The sequence below is a fragment of the Chenopodium quinoa genome, unplaced genomic scaffold, assembly GCF_001683475.1.
Source record: "Chenopodium quinoa cultivar QQ74 unplaced genomic scaffold, ASM168347v1, whole genome shotgun sequence".
Classification (NCBI taxonomy): Eukaryota; Viridiplantae; Streptophyta; class Magnoliopsida; order Caryophyllales; family Amaranthaceae; genus Chenopodium; species Chenopodium quinoa.
This window is the reverse complement of record NW_018745523.1, coordinates 1,090,710-1,114,335: the sequence shown is the minus strand read 5'-3', so window position 1 is coordinate 1,114,335 and position 23,626 is coordinate 1,090,710. Positions and strand designations below refer to the sequence as shown.

Sequence of the window (23,626 nt, the reverse complement as noted above, 5' to 3'; positions counted from 1 at the left end):
ATAAAAAACATAATTTAATAGATAAAAGAACATAATTAATAAAAAAAAGAACATGCTTATAAATAAAAGAACATGAATGTACTTTCACAAGAGTCAAAGAACAAACAATACCAAACAAAAAGAACATGCATATAAATAAAAGAACATGAATGTTCTTTCAAAAGTGAAAAGAACATACAAAAGTTAAATAAAAAACATATTCTTTCAAGAGTCAAAGAACAAACAATACCAAACTAAAGAACATTTTTATTAAACAAAAACAACATATAAAGTCAAACTAAATAACATATTTTTTAAATAGTCAAAGAACAAACAATATCAAACTAAAGAACATATTTATTAAACAAAAAGAACATACTTATAAATAAAAGAACATGAATGTTCTTTCACAAGTGAAAAGAACATACAAAAGTCAAATAAAGAACATAAACCTGTTCATCATAATAATATTACACATTAATAATTCAAATAATACATTTCTGAATAAACAAATTGCATAATTAAAAGTCAGTATTTGAGTCAGTTAGTTACCCCATCGTTTGATTACTCATGACTTGGTCCATTGCATTGGACTCCAATTGTTGCTCGGTGAAGTGTGAATCATATTGAGAAATGTCATCAAAAGCCTGATCACCCATATTGATTGTTCTTGACATGCTTAACCCAAGTGTAAGCCTTAGGTCACATGATGATTCAGGCAATGTGGTGGTTGGAGTAATGACATTAAATACAATTGGTTCAAGTGTGGATGATTGAGTTCTCTCCTCCTAAACTCCAGTATCTTCAACACTCATATTGTCACCAAATTCCTTGGTGTTTTCCTCAAAACCATCCATCTTGATAACATTATCTACCATTTCACCAAACCAGTCAGAGGCAAAGAAATCAGTGTCCTGACTAAGAATAGAAGTCCCTTCTTCTCGCTGTGTAGATATATTTTCTGATTTTCTTGGGAAAATTTGATTCCAGAACATTTTGCCCACATTGTACTCACATTTAATAATGTGGTGTCTATATCAAGTGTGTTACCATGGAACCTCTCCCCTAATTTTAAAACATTTGAGAGGTTCACAAACCCTTCAGCAATTCTCTCTGTTGCCTGAAGAAGCAATAGAGTATATTCCTAAAAGATGAAGAAGTATATCATGCATACATTAGCAGAAGAATATATTGAATATATTCAACAAAGTATAGAACATGCGATGAAAAAGAAAAGTTTATATTGTACCTGCAAATTTGTAGGTTGATGCTGATGTTGTTGTTGCTCTTGATGCTCATGTTGTTGCTGTTGTTGTTCATGTTGTTGCTCTTCTTGTGGTTGTTGCTGCTGCTGTGGTTTTTGTTGTTGTTGTTGCTGCTTCTGCTGTTGTTGCTGTTGCTGTTGTTGATGTCCTTCAACATCTTCAATGGCCAAGACTTGGCTAATTTCTGGGGCTTTGATTCTATCCAAAACTGTGCCAATCCCAAAGTCATTTGTTACCTCAAGATTAACCCTTTCCTTGATCATATCACCATTCCACTCTTTGACAAGAGGAATTTCTCTTGGAAAGCTTGATGTACCCCGTTTAAGGCGGTCAAAGTAGCAAATCTACATAATTAAAGAATGAAACAAATGATAATCTACAAATACATTCATAATAATTAAAAAGAACATAAAATTAAAAAGAACATCCACAATTTATAAAAAAAACATCCAAATATATAAAAAGAACATCCATAATGAAAGTTAAAAATAACATCAATCTAAAAAAGAACATCCATAATGAGAGTTAAAAAGAACATCAAACTAAAAACAATCATCCAAAATATATATAAAGAACATCCATAATGAAAGTTAAAAAGAACATTAAACTAAAAAAGAACATCTAGAATATGAGTTAAAAAGAACATCCATAATGAGAACATCTATAATGAGAGTTAAAAAGAACATTCATAACGAGAGTTAAAAAGAACATTAAACTAAAAAAGAACATCCAGAATTTATAAAAAGAACATTCAGAATATATAAAAAGAACATCCAGAATGAGAGTTAAAAAGAACATCAAACTAAAAAAGAACATCTAAAATATATAAAAAGAACATTTAAAATATAACTTAAAAAGATCGTCAAACTAAAAAGAACATCAAGAAAATATAAAAAGGAACATCCAACATTTATTAAAAGAACATCTAGTACATAAATAATGAAATAAATGATAAACAACAAACTTATTATAAATAATAAAAAGTACATATGAAAGTACAAAAAAGTATATATGTACATTAAGAATATTTACCGTAACAAAAGGCAATGGTCCAGGAAAGAATCTTTTTCTATCTCCCTTCCAGTAAATAGTCATCTCCTTCAAGCTCTCTACTGTATAGGAAGACCAGTCAAATTTTGATATTTTGTTGGTGTCGGCTGCTGTGTACATGAACCTATCATAAAAAAGCAACAACTAATAAGATAAATAACATGATTGTATAAAAAGAACACAAACTTTATAGAAAAAGAACATAAACATTAGAGAAAAAGAACACTAACATTAGAGAAAAGAACACTATATTTTTACCTATAAAAAGGCTGTGTGTTAGACACAGACTTGATGCAGGATTTCACTACAATAAGTAAGAAACTCCTCTTCCAATTATCATCAAGGGGAGTGTCTGGATTACCTAACTTTCCAGCTAAATCTGATAAGTTTGGAATACTCCCATCACTATATGCTTTCACTTCTTTCATCACCTCAAGTAAAACTTCATCCTCAAGGGCAGCATCTTTTATCTCTTCACCTCCAATTGGTAAACCATATACCAGGTGGGCATCAATGGGTTGTATATCAATTTTCTTATTTTTATCACATAAGAAATAGAGACCATCAACTTCCAAGTTCTCCACAAGTGTGGCTGAATACTTAGGGGTGCCCTTTGGCATATCAAGATGCAAGAAACCGCCAAACCCCATATTTTCAATGGCTTGCAACTTGTCCTCCTGTTTTGTGCTCTGCAAAGTTTTTACCAAATTTTGTAAAGGCTTAACAGTGTGCCTTTGCTTCAACTCTAAATCCTTTATTTGTACTATAGCCACTTTTTGTTCATCTTCCTTATCATCCTTTGTTTTCATTCTCTTGTTTTTTGGTTTTGGCACACTTACTATTGTAGATTCAGCCTTTGATTGTGAAATTGATTGTGAAACACCAACTTCATGTTTCTCCATAACTGGGAACATAGGCTCTCCCAATGGTGCCCTCCTTTTCCTTAATACAATTTTTCTTCCACCACCTTCCTCCACTATTTCTTCTTCTACAACTTTATCAGTAGCTGATTTCCTAGCTGGTTTAGCTGGTGCAGTCTTCCTGATAATTTTTATACAAAAAAATAAAACATTTTAATATAAATTATAAAGAACATTTATCACAATCAAAATGAACATGCTTACTGAAAAGTTTAATAATACTATTAAAAAGATCATCCCACTTAAAAGTTTATTTATAACATGCACACTGAAAAAAACATTCCATGATACATATCTAAAGAACATTTATAACATTGAAAAAGAACAACAATTAAAAAGAACATCCATAATACATAAAAAGAATATTTCACTAAAAAGAACATCCATAATATATAAAAGAACATGCACACTGAAAAAGAACATTCTTGATACATAAAAAGAACATTTCACTAAAAAAAATCATCTATGATATGTAAAAGAACATGCAAACTAAAAAAGAACATTCATGAAACATAAAAAGAACATGCACACTGAAAAAGAACATTTCATAATACATAAAAGTTCATCATACAACAAAAATATTTACCAATCTTCAACCAGAGTTTCTTTTCCTTTTTTCAAATTCTTCTCAGTTATCTCCATTGACCCAATTTTCTTCTTCTCTTTTTCTTCATCTTTTTCCAGAATTTGTGTTTCAACCCTTTCTTTTGCAATTGTTTTCTCTGCCTTTTCTTCCCTTTTTTCATTTTGTCCTTCTTCCATGCTTTTGTCATTCACCTTTATAACACTCAAAAAGAATATAAGAACATATATAAAGTAAATAAAAGAACATACAATACATACTCAAATAAAAAACATAATTTAATAGATAAAAGAACATAATTAATAAAAAAAAGAACATGCTTATAAATAAAAGAACATGAATGTACTTTCACAAGAGTCAAAGAACAAACAATACCAAACAAAAAGAACATGCATATAAATAAAAGAACATGAATGTTCTTTCAAAAGTGAAAAGAACATACAAAAGTTAAATAAAAAACATATTCTTTCAAGAGTCAAAGAACAAACAATACCAAACTAAAGAACATTTTTATTAAACAAAAACAACATATAAAGTCAAACTAAATAACATATTTTTTAAATAGTCAAAGAACAAACAATATCAAACTAAAGAACATATTTATTAAACAAAAAGAACATACTTATAAATAAAAGAACATGAATGTTCTTTCACAAGTGAAAAGAACATACAAAAGTCAAATAAAGAACATAAACCTGTTCATCATAATAATATTACACATTAATAATTCAAATAATACATTTCTGAATAAACAAATTGCATAATTAAAAGTCAGTATAATTAAAAGAACATGCACACTGAAAAAGAACATCAATACTTTTTCTTGGTAGCAATTTGTTTGAAACGATAATCTTTCTTCTTTTTTCCTTTGCCTTTCAATTCTTGGGGTTGTGAAGGATCTTCAGTCTTGACTTCTTTTGGTTCTTCTTCTTCATTCCTTCATTTATTTTTTCAAATTATGTATTAATTTAAATAATAAAAGAACAAGAACATACCCAAATCTTAAAAAGAACATTATTGACATTATGTTAACCAAAAAGAACATCAAAATATATAAAATTTTAGTGACCCTACCAACCAGATCTACAATTTATAATAAAGTTTAAATGCCATTGAATTCTTCAATAACTAAAAAAGGACCAGAAAAACATGAATATTCTAGATAATGATACTTTAACTTACTTGGGAATATCCTGTACCATAGTTTCTATGGATCTTAGGATTTGGGGGTCCACAATTGGTTCCATATCATCATGTTTCTTTTTACTCACATTTCCTTTTACATTAAACAATTCACAAAGAGGTAGAGATTCCTCATCCTGTTCTTGTAATTTACTGTAAAATAATTACAAAACAACAACATGAAACCAACTGAAAATTCAATAATTTCAAAACCAATATAAAAATCGAAAAATTGACAAGTTAAAAAATAACCTTTCTTGGTTTTCCTCCAATTGTTGTTCTTCTTTCTCCTCCAATTGTTGTTCTTCTTTCTCCTCCAATTGTTCTTTTGGAACATCTTGTACTTCTTTGCTTTAATCATTTAAAAAAAAACCCCAAAATGAACAAAATTAAACATTTTAAACACCAAATTATTGACGAAAAACTGATTGCACGTACAAAATTATTACTTACACTTCACTAGAATCCACCATTTGTTCAAATTTGAAAGTTTAATTGTTGAAATTAGAACAATTAATCCTAGATTTTCACTTTGAATATGATGGTTTTACGGTTTTAATTTGAAAAATAGAAAAAAGATAGAGAGAAAAGATCTAGAGAGAGAGAGAGAAAATATCTAGAGAGAGAAAAGATTACTTGTGAAATGATTTTTACTCACAATAATTACCAAAAAAGGTGGGCCATGTGTCAGTTATTTTCCGAAAAAAAGTAACCCACCTTTCCATTTCTCGCGTTCTTTTTAACCAACTCTTTATGTTCTTTTATTAACCCATGTTCTTTACAATCCTTCTTAATGTTCTTTCCGCCTTTTTAACTTCGTTAGGGTTCTGCGTTTTATGTTTTAGCGTATGTCGTTTTGATCGGGTGCACCATGCGTATGGTGCACCCGGGTGCACCAACCAATAATTAGTTAATGTTATATATGAACCTGACACCTAAATTTCTTTAGGAAGAAGTATTATTTTTTTAAAAAAATGTATTTTCTTTGTTTTTTTTATTAAAACTTGTAATTATTTAATTTTCACACTTATCGATTTATATATAATTTCATCTATTTTACCTAAAAAAGGCAATTGATCTACGCAAAATTAATTATTAGATGGAGTATAAATTAATGCTTAATTATACTCCCTCTGTTCTCGAAAAACAACCCTTTTGGGTTGATTTTGCGGGTATTAAGAATGATAAATAAAAAGAAATAAAAGTGTATAGGAAAAATAATTTACATGGGGTTTGTAAAAAACTAGAGAGAGAAAATATTATAAGTACATAAAAAAAAATTTATATGGAGAAGCTAATTTTGCACAAATATTGTTATAAATTGGTGAGTATTTTAATACAAAAGGGTCAATCATTTTGGGCCCAAAATTAGGCAAAAAAAAAAGTCGAACTTTGGGGACGGAGGGAGTAATAACAAACACAAACTTGTATGTATACATGAATCTCACATTCTTGAACTTATTATTGAACTTAATTCGATCATGCATTCTTTCAAAAAAAATTAAAAAATTTTTTTTTTAAAAAAAATTAAAAAAAAAAAAAACAACACTTAACTCATGCATAATTCACTATAATCACGAACTGACACAACCTTGTATATATAATTCACATTATTAGACATGAATTAAGGCTTAACCGCTTAAGTATATATAAATGATGAGCTTATTAGTTATTAATAACTTTGCCTTTAAAATAGAAACTGAGATAAAATTGATAAAATCTCACACTATGTGTCAACAAACTCAATTTTATATTAGTTGACACATTTTATTAAGGCATATTTGTCGATGCATGCTTTCAAATATAAATATCTTTAATTGTGTATTTGTAAAATATAAAAAATTTTGATATTCAAAAAATAGATGTTGAGACGAAGCTAACAAGACCTCACATGACTATGTTTTTATCTACACTAAAGCCTCGATCACTTCACCTTATTTTTGCTGAACTGAAATTATTTTTACTGAACTGAAACTATTTTTACTAAACTAAAATTAATTTTACTGAATTAAAACTAATTTTGCTGAAACCGAAATTATTTAAACCGATTTTCTATTATATTTCTTTAAATTTACTGAATTTTACTGAACTTAACTTATTTTTACTGAACTGAAATTATTTTTACTTTTTTTTTTAAGGTGAAGTAAAAAGGGCTTAAATCACAAAACAAAGTCAAAATAAATTATGTGAATAGTATACAAAATCAAAACGTGTCAACTAAAAAAAACGGAAGTAGTATAATATAGCTTTCCTTGATTAATAATGCATGGATATCAAACTAGAGGGATTTTAAAGGGAGGAATGTTAGGCATGTAAAAAATGCATAACAATGGGTATTCATGTAATTATACATATGTACAAACGAATGCATATATTGGTATCATTGGATGATCAAATTGTATCACTGAAGATACTGTGATACTATATATGCCATAATGGTATAATATATGCATTCATTTGTACAAAATTTATGCATAACTAATATCACTGAAGATTCAAAGGTATCATATAAATTTTCAGTAGAACAATCAATATGTGGTCTCCCCCATCACGTGATACAATCCGACCAAAAAGTAGGTGGGGTCCACCTACAGACCTCTCTCTTCCTATCTCTCTCCTCTTTTCTCTCCCTACCATGTGTTTTTAAAATATTTTAATCAATATTACTTCCTCCGTTCTTTATTACTTGACCCGCTTTGACTTTTACACTATTCACCACCTCTCCTTTGACCGTCTTTTGTGAATAATATGTAAGGAAAAATATATTCATGTATAATCTTTTTGGATTCGTCTCAATAAATACTATCATAATTTATAATTTTTACTTATGGAAAATTTAAGTTATTGATCGTTAAAGTTTTGCATTGGCAAGCGTGATAAAAGAAACAGGTCAAGTAAAAAAAACATAGGAAGTAGGTATTTACAAATGCATAACATTCCTCCATTTCCACTTTCTCATCAAACTAATATGTGGCAGAGAATTAAAGAAAAATGTGGCAAATATACAAATGAAACATTATGTGAAAAAAGTAATCAAGAATATGGCCCCTTGAGCTTCTTACATAAACCTCATCCATATAAAGTACCTAATACAGTAGTACTTGTGCAATGATATCCTGCCATTTATTAAATTTTTTAACTATAAATAAGACTATTTGTGTGAGAATGTGGGATACTATAATTGGAAGATATATTGTGTGGAATTCATAATTAAAAGGTACCCTAAAAGAACAAAAAACTCAAAACTAAATAAAACCAAAAAAAAAAAAAAAAAAAAAAAAAAAAAAAAAAGAAGGTGAAAAAGGACAATTTTTTGAAACTACATTTTCCAGTTAATTTTCTAGTAGCTGCTGAAGTGCTTAGGACCCTTCATCCTTAATCCTTAACTCATTATATATATAGTTGTATAATTTCATATTGTTCAATTAAAATATTTAGCTTGGTCTATTAGTTCACTTACAAAAATAAAAATAAAAAAATGTTTATTACTCTAGCAGAAAAATACATTGAAACTATGTTTATTTTGATACTACAATCGTTACAAAAACTTAATTTCAACCCTTTCTACTTCAATCTTTGTAATACTTTTGTACAAGAACCTTTTAACAAGTTCGATATCTAAAAAAAATTCCCCACCATCTCCACCAAAGCTTCCTCAACCAAACAATATTTATAAACCTACACCTACACTAAACAAGTTTAGTGGTAAGTAGAGGGTCGAACCACGGAGACGACATAAACACTATCAACACCACCACCAATTAAGCTAGGTCAAAGAGATAGGATGGATAGAACAATAAACAAAATGAGATTAATATTAAGTTAAACTAACACCAAGGGAGAGGGTCAAACATGACAATGATCTTCAATAAAGTTAGGCAATGGAAATGAGTTTACATGCAAACCAAATATCTCATATAAGGCAATACCAACAATACCATCTAACCACCTATCGGAGTCAAAGGCTTTCCCAACTTAACACATGCTCATACTATCGTCATAAGCTATGAAAATTAAGGTTTTTGCATAGAATCGATCACCTAATGGATATCCCTAAGTTACACTATCGTCATAACTTAGTTCAATCCACCCAAATACAACACATGATTGGCCATTCACATGGAGTAATTAGTAAAACATGGTTACAAGGTATATTTAATCACATATAACCAACATTTGTCTAGCCTAATACATTCAAGATTCACCACATGCTATCACCAATCCCTTAGTAAAGGGAATTACTCACTAATCATGAACAACTAACACAAAACCCAACAAGAAGAACAAAGAGAAGCAATTAAACTAAACAACTACTCTAATCAAGCAAGAAATTAAGAAAGAACAATAAATGAGATAGAGTTTAGACCCTAAATTACTCTTAATCTACATTACAAAGTATAAAAACAAAGATTAAAACTAAATCTAAGCCTAATTTATGTGAAGATTGATGGAGAGATGTTAGGGTTTAACCCCTCAAAGAGGAGAGAGAAAACCCCAAAGAAACCCACAATCCAAACTTGGCCAAAAAGAGGAGAGGAAGAAGCATTTAAAAGACCCGTAGCTGCTCGTGTGCGTCCGCGATAGAGGCTTGCGCGGCCGCGCACTGGGATTGGCCTGACAGCGACATTCATTTTCAAACGGACATAACTTCTGTTCTAGGAGGCTTCTGGGGGCGTGCGACCTACCGTTGGAAAGATCTTTAAGTCTAGTTTCCAATGCAACTTGAATCACCTCAATAAAATTTGTAGATCAAAAGTTATGGCTAAAAGAGTGAACAAAGGTTAGTTTTGGAGTTCAGGCCCTTGAGCGCCCGCACCTATCTTAGGAGCGCCCGCGCCTATCTTAGGAGCGACCGTGCCTAAGCCGCGCCCAAATCGCGCCTACATTCTGCTTCCAATATTTTCGACCCCAATGTTAGGCACGCCTGCGCTGGGTTTGGCGCGCCCGCGCCATTCTGAAAGCGCGACCCGCGCTGTCCGCATGGCCTTGCTTGCTTGCTCCTTAACTTCCTTTGTAGCTCTTCAAATGAACTCCAATTCTCCAAGCTCTTTATTCTCTCAAAATCAACTCCAAAAGCCTACAAAACACGAGGAAAAGCACAAAAACATAATAAAGTGAGAAACGGAGCAAAAGGGGTACAAACAAGGGACAAACGTAGAAAATACCGCGATTAGAGGATCTAAATAGTGGCATAAATGCCACTTATCAAATTCCCCCACACTTGCCTCTTGCTTGTCCTCAAGCAAGAACAAAAGCAGAAACAAAAAGAAAGAAAAAGGATCTAATAACACTAAAAGGAGAAGGGTGAAAAAGAATATACACTAACTCACTTTCGTAGGAATCACGGTTGTTTTTAGCGTAAACAACAAGCCATTTAAACCTCAAAGTCGCCTATGAGGACGAGTGTTAAGGGTTTCCAAAGAGTTTAACCCATAACTCTACACATAAAGCAACACAAACAAGGCAATGCATAGACAAATAAAATAAACACAAAAACAAGACGTTCTTGGTGGACTTTTTGGAACGAAACAAGCACCAATGAATGCACAACTTTCTAAACAAATAAGGGTATGCACGATCCAAGATGTTTAGGGTTGAAAGAAACATAGACTAAGCTAAGCATAGAGAACTAAGAGCCGTACAATTCACCTTTCATCCCAAACTAGCTAGCCGCGTTCTCTCCACTAGCTTCAAGTCAACCATTAGGTAGGCTTCTCATGGTTCCTCGAAGGAACCGGAAAAAGATAAAGAAATGAAAACGATGAGAAGGTGATCCCGACGTCTTGGCTATGCACTCTCTCTCTATAAGCTTGACAACTATCTTCCTCCATCGATAAAGACTAAACTCTATAGGGTCTAAAGGTCTTTTATTGGTTGTAAGGGTATGCTTGGGGTGTAAGGTGGGAAAATTTTTGAAAAATTTAAAAATTTGGTGGTATTCCCCCACACTTATTCAATAAACACACACTAACAAGACTAAGAAACAGGACTCCCCCACACTTGAACGGAGCATTGTCCTCAATGCTCAAACACGAGGGATATGAAGTTTTTTTTTTTTTTTTTTTTTGTCCTTACCTTATTTGAGTAAGGACGGCTTTTCATAAGCATTTGCTCTTATTTCACTGAATAGAAACACAGTTTACTCACTTGCTTGACCAAAGAACTACAACTTTCTCATTTGCGTTCAAAATCAACACAAAACAATTCTCAAACCAACATGCTTCACATAAACAAAAGGTTTAGGGGAACAAAAGGTCATTCGGTTTGTAATGTGGCTAAAAATCAAGAAAGGGAAATAGGCTCAAAGGGTTAGCAAGAGGGGCAAATTTAAAAGAAAACCAATTTTGTAACAAAACAAAAAGAAGGATAAGAAAATGAAAAATGCCTATGTCCTCCCTTAAAGGGTTCGGTCACGATATCGGGTAGATAGAAGTCAAACTCTGGATTGAAAAAGGCATAACCAAGGATCCAAATATGCCACTCAACAAAGTTGATGAAGGCTAGAACAAATAAACCTCACACGGGATTTGTATAGCAATTACCGACCTAAGGGGTTCATATCCACTATGGAGAGCGACACCGTCTTACCACAACCATGGATTAAGGCTACAAGTATCCCAAAGTTCTTAAAATCGCTACCTTAGCATTAAAATATGTTTAACTCAACCCAAAACACTCTCAAACCGTGCATACCATTACCAATTAGGAAGGAAAGCCTTCAAGGACACAAGCTCAAAACATTAAGTCCAAAACAAGAATGAATAAAACACATACGAAAACTTGCCTTGTTTTTAAAGGAAAAAACTCCATACAAGCAAATATTCACAAGACAAGAACAACTTGAGAATGTTTATACAGTTGCGCAAGATGAGAGCATGATCAACAAATCCATGTATACCAAAAGTCAAATCAATAAGGCGCTCATGGCCATCCAAATATAGAATAACCAAAGTCAAAAATAAACCTTGGTATGTATGGGGGGTAAATCAAGCAATCAAGAGACCAAGAAAGGGAAGAAGGAAACAACAAAACCACAAACATTATCTTTCAAACCATATGAAAATAAAAGGGTAAAGCAACAAAAGAGAGGAGATGGAAAGAGTGAACCAAAATGTTAGGTGGGTGTAGAAACCCGCAAATGAACTCATTTTCATCATTTCCATCTAATTACTCTTCTTTGATGCTTCAACTTCCAATCACAAGCATTCCTTGGTTTGTTTCTTCTTATGGTTCCCGATCCAAGGTCATTAGCAAAAGGGTATTTTAGGTCGTTACTAAGACACCTCTATCAAATGATATTTGTGGTCCTAAACATGCAACTAAACGAGTATAGAGGCAAGTCAAGGGTCGAACACAGGGAAACGATTAAGCAATGCTATCTATCTCCTAAAGTTAATCTAGTTCGGTCAAGGAAAATAGTGGATGAATTAATGACTAAAGAGTATGTAAAATTAGTTAAAATAAATGCTAGGGGTAGGGGTCGAACATGCTATGAAGTCAAAGGAGCTAGGCTTAGGGAAGTAGGTTTACATGCAAACCAAGCAACTCATACAAGGCAAAGTCAAGAGTACTCTCTAATCACCTATCGGGATTAAGAGCTTTCCTAGTTAACATGCACTTACACTATCGTCATAAGGCATGCAATACTAAGGTTAGACAATAATCAATCACCCAATGACTATTCCTAAATCACACTATCGTCATGATTTAATTCAAGTCACTCAACCACAACATGCATATGGCCATAAACATGGAGTAGCCAAAAAGTATAGGCGCAAGGAAGATTTAATTGCAAGTATTCCAAACTAGCCTAGCCTATCATACATCAAATTCAAAGCATGTCTCCACCACACCCCTAGCAATAAGAAAACTACTCACAATCCATAACCCTAACTACAATTACACTAATCAACAAAGTAATTAAGAAATTAATGAGAGAGATAATAATTTCACCAATTAAACCAACAAAGATGGGAACTTTAAGCATATAACAAAAGAATAAAAAGAAGAATACCAATAGTTTCATTCAATACCAAGTGAGATGACAAACACCAATCGAGTTCCAAAATGCTTCCTCAAAATACCCAAAGTAGCTAAAATTGATAAATTGAAGATCTACACTAAGATCTATGGAAGAATTTCCAATACAAGAAAGCTAAAATCTATGCTAAGAATGTTCCTCTAAAGAGTATGCTGAAAGTTTCAATATGTGAATAATGAATGCTGCCCTCTCTCTCCTCTTCTCTGCTTTTTAAATCTGATTTCAGGTTACGGACCGCAGCAGATAGGCGCGCCCGCGCTGCACAACGGCGCGCCCGCGCGCTAGATGGTGCCGCGGCTGCTCCTCAAGAAGCGCGCCCGCTCAAAAATGGGTGTCACAGGATTGGGCCAGCTTAGCACGCGCCCGCGCAAGGAAGTCGCGCGCCCGCGCCCAAGGTAGCGCGCCCGCTCTAAACTGCTGGTTCAATGCTTCGATCCTTGCTATGGCTCCTTGTCAATTCGAACCGCAATCAATCTGCAATTACAAAATAGGAAGGCGAAGCGTAATACAACGAAGAGGGAGGGGAGCAAAGCCTACCTAAACCAAATAAAAACACATTACGCAACACATAGGTAGACTGCTTAAATTAGGCAAAACATAACAAAAGCACACTAGGATGAACCGAATTATTGCTAAAACTACTAGAAAGAACTACCCTAGGAGTGACATAAATATCACTCATCAAATTCCCCCAAGCTAAACCTTTGCTCGTCCTCGAGCAAAGCTAAAGACAAAGAAGAATAAGACACAATCATTCAAACATGAGAAAGTAGGAAAGAAGGGGAAGGGGAATACACTAACTCACTTTCGTAGGAATCACGGTTGTTTTTAGCATAAACAACAAGCCATTTAAACGCCAAAGTCGCCGATGAGGACGAGTATGCTCTCGTGAGGGTTTCCAAAGAGTTTAACCCGCAACTCTTGGCAACATGCTCAAAACAATTACTAAACAAGGGAGCAAATAAAGAGGAAACTCAACTATAAACACGGAACAAAACATGGAGATGAAGAGCATATTGAAAAGAAAAAAAAATAGATGGATGTCAATCTTTCTAAGCAATAAGAGTAAGCACGTTTTTGGATGCCAATGGTTGATTGAAAGATAAGTTATGCTAAGCATAGAGAACTCTAACATGCTCCACTCCACCCGCATTCCATACATTCTTACCGCGTTCCCTCATCTAGGTTCAAATTCACCCTACTAGGTAGCACTTCATGACTCCACGAAGGAGCCGGAACAAAGATAAGACAATGAAATCAAGGGGAACCCGACATCTTACCAAGACATGCTCTCTCCATATGCTTGAAATCTAGCTCCCTCCACCGACTAGTGACTCAACCAATTCTAAGTCAAAAGGACTTCAAAAAGGGTTGTAACGCAGGCTGGGAGGTAAAGGTGAGGGAAAATTTGAAAAATTTGGTAGTTAATCCTAATTGTGAAGAAAAGAATGAGGTCAATTCTCAAAACAACGTAGAATATCTCCAAATTTCCAAACAAAATTACATCTCCCCCAAGCTTATTCAACACAAACTCACCATACTATATACAAGACGCGTAGAGCCTCTCCCCCAAGCTTGAGTGGAGCATTGTCCTCAATGCTTAGACGAGTGGGGTAAATGACATCACTTTTTTTTTTTTTTTTTTATTTTTACTATTTACGGTTTTTTTTTTCTTGAATACACACGTGCTTTCCATTTTTAACCATTACCTTCCATCTTTTCAAACCAAAAGCACAATAAACTCTCATGGCTCAAACTTCACAAGTCTAAGGTTAAGAAAAGAAATAGATGGACCATGGGGTTTTTAATGTGCTATAAACAAGGAATATGGGGCTCAACATGGCTAGCAAGGGGCAAATGCAAATAAAATTACAAGAAAGCAACAAAAGAAGAGAGAAGCCTAGAAAAGCAAAATAGTCACCGAAGAAAATGCCTTTGTCCTCCCTAGATTAGTTAGGTCGCGATCTCGAGTAGCTAGAAATCAAGTTCTCGATTTAAGCATGCCTTGGTAGGGATCCTATGTCGCTCATACAAGAAGTGTTGGAGGCCTGAACAATAAAACTCACATTGGGTTACAAAAACGACCTTTAGGGCTTCAAATCCCCTAATGAGGGCAACACCTTCTTACCACAAACAAGTGAATTTGGGTTCGATGGGCCTTACGAGTTCTAGCATAACTACCTTAGCATAGAAATATCCTAGAGTCAACCAATGGCAATCCAAGAGCGCGGAAACTCTTAAACCTTAGGAAGAAAGACATTCAAGAATGCAAATCCATCAATTATTGCTCAACAATAGACAAAATATACAACAACCACATGGTTTGTTTTGAGCAAAAGAAAAATCCTATACAAAACAAAAGAGCATAAAGGTAAAAGACATGCAAGCAAATAAATCCCAATCGTCAAACAAAGATCGTTCGGCATCAATACCAACGATCACCAGATTCTGAAGAATCAAGAGCATACATCCTCGAACCATTCAACTCCAATCTAAACTAAAGCTATCCTAAAGCACACCAAAGAAAAAGAAAATGAAAGAAAAGTTAGAAAGATCTCACCGAAATAACGCCCAAGTGAGCATATCCAAAGGGAAAGCATGCGCCCTAAAAGTGGTAAGAATCCAAATAGAAGGAAAACAAACTATATACACAAAAGGGTTAGTCCGGATGGATGAGAAAGAAATAAAATGCAACTCCCATTCGGCTCTTTTTTTTTGGGTAGAAAATAGTTTTATTTTTGCTTCACTACTCCCAATTCAACATTACCTAATCAATCATCGAACCATATATACACACACCGGTCAATCGCCATGTCGGCGAATATCAGTAATCATCGTCATCATCATAGACACATCAAAAACTCAACAACCATAACAGTGAACAGGGGCAAAAACAACCAATCAAACAGTCATGCAATCTAGCAGAATCAGCAGCATCAAGGTAAGAGTAAAACAATGAAAGACCGACAGGCACACAGGTAAGAATCTCATCCAAGTCACTCCCTACCAAGAGTATATCTCCTTCTCATCAAAATAAACATGCAAAACAGGGGAGAGATATACTCAAGGGACGTAGCCTACTGGCCACTAGAGCTAGGCTCACTAGGTGAGTCATGCTGAGGTGGCGGCTCGTCATAGCTGAAGCCACTAGGTGGGCCAAAAAGGCCCCAGCCACCGTCAAAGCCCGGTGGTCAACCGTAGTGACCCCTGAAAAAATCCTCTTGCCAGCTGGGCAAAGGATCGGAGGGAGTGTCCTCAGACTGGGAATACAGAGGGGCGGGGTGATCAGGATGCACATAGGGGTAAGAAGGGTCCCCTCTAAAGTCACACCCGTCGGGCACACGATAATCGTACTGCCCATCCTCTGGGAAGCTGCGGAGCTCCCTACTAGGCTCGGAAGGACCTTGCCAGTAGGGGTAAGTGGGGAGATTGTTCCCCCCCCCCCCCCAAGAAGGAACAGGGCCGTGCTAAGGCGGCCAATTAGGGTAGTTCACGGGGGGAGAAATCTCTCCTTTGTCCACAGCTGAGTCATAGAGGGCCTGCTGCTGCAGATGGTGGCCCTGTTGTGACTCATAGATTGCCTGCAATTGCCTAGCTATGTCAGATAGCTGGAATGTACCTGTGGACTGCTGTGCGCCCGCCTGCTGCTGCTGCTGCTGAACCTCCTCCTCTACCTCCTCCTCATCACCTACCCTTCCCTCATCATCCCCATCAAGCTCGGGCACTTTCCCGTTATCTCTCAAAACTCTCCATACATAATCGGTGGCACGGGTGATGGAGGTAAGGTGGGGTTTGGGAAGAAAGCAATGGTGTCTCCCTCTCACAAGCCAGCTGTAGTAGGCAGGGTTAGCGGTTGGCAAGGTAAAGTCAGACCTACGAAGCTGTTCTAGGTCAAGGTAAATGTCACCTTTACTCCCCACGGGTGTGCAGAGAGGTAACATATCAGTGTGCCCCAACTTAATGGCCAACCTAGTGACCATTGCTCCGCAGTGTATGTCTCTAGACCTCTTACCCTTTGCGATAGCTACACAGGTGGTCATGAAGAGAAAACCTAATTTAAGCTTACGAGGCTGCTCACTCCTAGAAGCGATCCACATAATACACACTTCCTCTTTAGTCAACTTCCCTAGGTCTTGCTTGCTAATAACAGAATATCCTAACAAACGGTGCAGGACCCTAAGGGCTGGGTGGAACATCTCACTAGCTATAGATTTCCTCGTGGTGAATTCATCTCTGCCAGAAATGTGACTCCACCAACTAGTCTCGTTGTATTCTCTAAAGTTTTCGTAAAGAGGGCGGTAGATATCTGCTTCTGGGAGGAAGTCTAAGGCTTGGTTGAATTGCCCTAAGGTTAGCTCATGCTCAGTGTTAAAGAGTTGGAATTTGATCTTATATACATCATTATCAAGATCCAAGGTGTCCACAGAGAAGGAGGAGAAGAATTCCAAGCAGGGTTCTAGGTAAGTCGTGCATGAGGAGTTAACAAAAGATCCCATCCTCAAATTCTCAAACAGAAACCACAAGTCGTCATTTATTCCCAATTTCTCCATGTCCTCTCTATGGTAATGCCTTGAGGGTCTGAATTTTCTTTTTTTCATATCATTATAGACGGAGGCATGGTTTTTGTTAATGAATTTTAAAGTAGGAAGAGTGTTTGTTGTATTGGGGTTAGGGTTTTGGGACGATTGTCCCGAGTTAGCAGTTTTCCTCTTTTTCCCAATCCTTAACGAACTCATGACTACTCTTTCTTTTTTTTTCAAACACAAGCCAACTCTGGCTAATTCCAACCACACCCCACAAACTACAATGTACCTGTTCTATAACAATAGTAATTCAACAACAACCAAGTATGTCCACAATTTTGACACCAATTTTCACTGAATCAACAAGAATATCCAGCAATAATTTCAACAATAATCAATTGAATCTCAAAATTAATCTAAGATAATCAAATTCCTTGCTTAAAAATCAATCAAAGGAGAATAATTAACAAAGGAAATTGAATACCTTTACCCTTATGCGAGTGAATTGCTGTTTGGTGTCGAATTGTTAAAGGGAAGAAGATGAACTTGAGTGTGATGGTGAGAAGCACCGCGGTGGTGATGATGGAGGAAAATGACCTTGAAGCTTGCGTGAAGATGGAGTAAGTGGATTTGAAGGATGGGAAAGTTAGGGTTTGTGAGTTTTAGAGAGAGAGAGAGTGAGAAGAGTGTTTTCTGTTTTTGAGAGTGAATGGAGAAGTAAGGGGGTTTCGGTGTTGAGGAGTCCTTCACTCGTTTTTTTTTTTCTGAAATCGCAACAGGCGCGCCCGCTCTGGATTGAGACGCGCCCGCTCCTTAACGACACGCGCCCGTGCCTAAGCTGAGGGATTTTTGAATAACTTTTTCAGATCGGACGGCGCGCCCGCTCCTCTTCCGCGCTCAAATCGCGCCCCTTACTGGCTTTTCTAAAGATTTGGGCATCAGATATGGTGCGCCCGCTACGTAATCAGCGCGCCCGCGCCACCTTCAGATGCGCGATCTCTCCTCATTCGCACACAAACCGCGCACCTTACTGACTTTTTCCTCCAATTTCGGCCCCTAGATGATGCGCGCCCGCTCTTGATTTGGCGCGCCCGCTCTTGATTTGGCGCGCCCGCTCCGAAACTGAGGCGCGGCCTTTCCTCTTTCGTGCTCAAACCGCGGACCCTTCTGTTTTTTCTCATTCAATTTGAGCCCCTAGATGAGGCGCGCCCGCGCCACCTTGCAGCGCGACCTCTCCTCTCAATATATCGCTTTTGCTTCAAATCTTCTCTTTTCTCTAAAACACTTCCCATAACACCTACATCACATTATACAAGAAAAGAGTTAGAGAGATTATACTAAGAGGTTTAAAAGAAAATAGAATCAAAAAGGTTAGAAACTGGGTTGCCTCCCGTAAGCACTTCTTTAACGTCACTAGCTTGACGTACTTCACACCAAATCACGGCGACTTAAAAACATCAATGAGAGATAAATGCTCTGGCTTCTCAATTAGTTGACCCTCATAGTATGGCTTGAGACGGTGCCCATTCACTTTGAACGGAGGGTACTTGTCATTGAATATCTCAACCAAGCCATAAGGAAAGGCTTTGGAAACTTGAAATGGCCCACTCCATCTAGACCTCAATTTCACGGGGAAGAGCTTGAGTCTTGAATTGTAGAGTAGGACCTTTTGTCCTTCCACAAATTTCTTCTTGGAAATTTGAGTGTCGTGCCACGCCTTGAGATAATTAGGTCGTTGGACTAACTACCCTCAACCAAACAATATTTATAAACCTACACCTACACTAAACAAGTTTAGTGGTAAGTAGAGGGTCGAACCACGGAGACGACATAAACACTATCAACACCACCACCAATTAAGCTAGGTCAAAGAGATAGGATGGATAGAACAATAAACAAAATGAGATTAATATTAAGTTAAACTAACACCAAGGGAGAGGGTCAAACATGACAATGATCTTCAATAAAGTTAGGCAATGGAAATGAGTTTACATGCAAACCAAATATCTCATATAAGGCAATACCAACAATACCATCTAACCACCTATCGGGGTCAAAGGCTTTCCCAACTTAACACATGCTCATACTATCGTCATAAGCTATGAAAGTTAAGGTTTTTGCATAGAATCGATCACCTAATGGATATCCCTAAGTTACACTATCGTCATAACTTAGTTCAATCCACCCAATTACAACACATGATTGGCCATTCACATGGAGTAATTAGTAAAACATGGTTACAAGGTATATTTAATCACATATAACCAACATTTGTCTAGCCTAATACATTCAAGATTCACCACATGCTATAATCAATCCCTTAGTAAAGGGAATTACTCACTAATCATGAACAACTAACACAAAACCCAACAAGAAGAACAAAGAGAAGCAATTAAACTAAACAACTACTCTAATCAAGCAAGAAATTAAGAAAGAACAATAAATGAGATAGTGTTTAGAATGCTCATTGAAGTATTGAAAAGGAATCCAAAACAATGTCACTTTGCATCTTCATCTTCTTCAATCCACCATTGAAGCTCTTCACTTTCTCTCTCTAAAATACCCTAAATTACTCTTAATCTACATTACAAAGTATAAAAATAAAGATTAAAACTAAATCTAAGCCTAATTTATGTGAACATTGATGGAGAGATGTTAGGGTTTAACCCCTCAAAGAGGAGAGAGAAAACCCCAAAGAAACCCACAATCCAAACTTGGCCAAAAAGAGGAGAGGAAGAAGCATTTAAAAGACCCGTAGCTGCTCGTGCGCGCCCGCGATAGAGGCCTGCGCGGCCGCGCACTGGGAACCAAAGCTTCCGATCATAGGAAACCTTCATCAACTAAATCCGTTGCTTCACCGTTCACTTCATTCATTGTCACGACGATATGGCAACCTTATGTTGCTACATTTTGGGGGTAAGCCTACCTTAGTCGTTTCATCGGTAGATGCTGCCCGCGAAATCATGAAGACTCATGATATAATTTTCTCAAACAGACCGAAATCACGGGTTGCCAGCAGTTTTTTTTATGACTGCAAGGATGTGGCCTTTTCGCCGTATGGGGAGTATTGGAAGCAGATGAGGAGTATTTGCGCGTTACAATTATTAAGTAGCAAAAGAGTCTCATCTTTTAGAAAAATTAGAGAGGAAGAAGTTGCATTAGTTATTGAAAAGATAAAAAAGTCTCAATTTTCTGTTGTAAATTTGACTGATGTTTTAATGTCATTTACAAATGATGTAATAAGCAGGGCCGCTTTTGGCATGAAGTGTAACAGCAACAGCAACAGCAACAGCGAGGGTGGTATGAATTTTAAGGAGCTCTTATTCGAAGCAATCGAGTTACTTCAGGATTTTTGTTTAGGAGACTTTGTACCTTGGCTTAGTTGGGTGGATCGAGTACGAGGTCTAGAAGGTCGAGTGCAAAAGGTCGCGAAAGGGTTGGATGATTTTCTTGATGCAGTAGTACAAGAACATCAGAATCGTCTGAAGGAAAACACTGATGCAGAGTCTGAAGAAGGGAAGAATGCAGGGAACTTTGTTGATTTTTTGCTTAAATATCGAAAGCAGAACAAGAATAATGCATTTTTATCAGACGATATCAAAGCTATCACAAGAATGAAAGCCATCACTCTGGTAAGTAATTGTATTGTTTATTGCAAATTGTCTAGATTTAAGAATTTGACAACTTTTTCCGAACATCTTAAAATAACAGAGCTTTTTTTTTATGCAGGATGTATTTGCTGCTGGGACAGAACCAATTTACACGCTAATAGAATGGACGATGTGTGAGCTAATTAGGCATCCTAAAATTATGAAAGAGCTACAAAAAGAGGTAAGAAAAATCCCAGGCCCGAAGGTAACCGAAGATGATCTAGGGAAACTAGTTTATCTAAAGGTTGTGATCAAGGAAGCACTTAGGCTACACCCTCCAGCTCCTCTGTTGCTCTTTCGAGAGCCGTCCCAGGATGTCAAACTGTTTGGTTATGACATCGATGCAGGGACACAAGTTATTATCAATGCATGGGCGATCCAGAGAGACATTAATTTTTGGAACGAACCAGAGGAATTTCGTCCTGAAAGGTTGCTAGATGGTAATACATTTGATTTTAAAGGGCCATAAATGCAATATATTCCATTTGGAGGTGGTAGAAGAATTTGTCCTGGGATATCATTTACCATTGTTAATGCTGAGCTTATTATCGCGAATCTCATCTACGAGTTAGATTGGAAAGTGCCTAATAGAGTAGATGAATTAGATGTGGCTGAAAGTGTTGGTTTCACAGTTCACAAGCTAGTTCCTCTTAAGGTTGTTGCAACTCCTCCAACTTGCAAATAGCACAATATTGGATGTCATCGAACAAAACTACTGCCTACGGTCCAAATTACTCGCAACTTTGGGTATTATTTGTGAAATATAAAATATTCCAAAGTTGTGAGTAATTTGGATCATTTTGTAGAAGTAAAGTATGTTTTCATTAAGTCCAGTGATTGTCACATTTTGTTGCAAATAATGTCGTCGATAAAGTGATTCTATTTGTAACCAATAACAATAATACCATAGATTAGTAAGATTGAGTCATAAATTCTTAAGATCGTACATATTTGTACCAATAATAATAGCTTTATGAGCTTAGATAGTAAAATGGAATCCTAATTTTTTAAGATCGTACATATTTGTTTAAATTCAAGTTTAATAGATTAGCTAAGAATATCATTATAATTTATTTGGTGTGTACGTAGTTAGTAATTCAAGTGTTTAAATTTGAAATTTAAGCTCTGTATATATTATTATCAAAAATTAAATATTATAAATATTGCTTTTTCACAAAATCCATGAACTTTTAATGTTATATACGAGTATATCTTAAAATTTAAAAACAGTGATAGCAGTAATTGGATGGTGAGTATCGTGCATACGTCTCTATTTTCTTATTTGCACACATGATAAAATGTTTCAATTGTTAATTTACTTTTCTTGTAAAGCATGATATTACGGGTCTGTTCTCTTCAACTTATTTTCAGTTTAGTTCAGCTCTAATAAGTTCAGTTTAGTTTTTAATTTCCTTCTCTCATAATATATTCGGTTTAGTTCAGTTCAGTTTATCCCCAATAAATTTAATTCAGTTCAGTCAATCAAAACAGGTCCTACTTATTTACTTATTTTTCAAAAAAAACAAAAAAAAAAAATAAAAAATTGATAAGCTATAACTAATATTGTAAGAATTTCATATTATTAATAAAGTACGTGTACGATAATCATGTATTTTAGATGTTGATGAGCTATCACGTATTATTAGCTCGACGCCTGGACCCAAGTTGGGTTTCTCAACTAAAAAGTGTAAACTACATTAATTAGCACTGCGTACATTGTTTGAATTTGTAACTCCTATAATTTACGCAATTTTTTAAAATGCGGTTTGTCGTGTGACAGGAGTTACTTGAGTTTCTCGGTTAAAAGTTACTTAAGTTCAGGATTACTTGAGTTTCTTGATCTGGGATTACTCGAGTTTCCGAGGTTACTCGAGTTTCTCGGTCAAGAGTTACTCGAGTTTTTCGGTCATGGGTAACTTGATTTACCGAAATTACTCGAGTCACAATTTTTTGTATGCAGCCTAACCGAGAAATTCAAGTAACTGCTGATTGGGAAACTCGAGTAACTTGTGTTCGAACCCCTCAAGTAACCCCTGGTCAAGTAACTCAAGTAACTCCTAACCAAGTAACTCAAGTAACCACTGACTGAAAAACTCAAATAACTCCTAACAAAAAAAACTCGGGTAACCCCTGTCGCATGGTGTGACCTGCTGCACCAAAAAGTTGTTAAGTTACAAGAATTTGAAAATTATTATATATATGGATGTATGGTGCAATTAAGAGTATTATTTGCTCATTTTATTGATTATTGTAATCATCTTTAAAATGAGCAAACAATATACTCTTGTGCATCTGAATGTACATAACAAACTCTTGTGATAATTAAATACCATAATAATTCTAGTACGCTCTCCGTATTTACAAAAGTGTGCTCCATCAAGTTTTTTTTTTATTTTTTTTTTATTTTTTTTTACGGGAGTGCTCAATCAAATA

General features: G+C 35.6%; 1 pseudogene; it reads left to right on the top strand.

Moving 5' to 3' along the window:
- Positions 1-17,826: 17,826 nt before the first annotated feature.
- Positions 17,827-21,878, top strand: LOC110715431 (annotated as a pseudogene).
- The last annotated feature ends 1,748 nt before the right edge of the window (positions 21,879-23,626 follow it).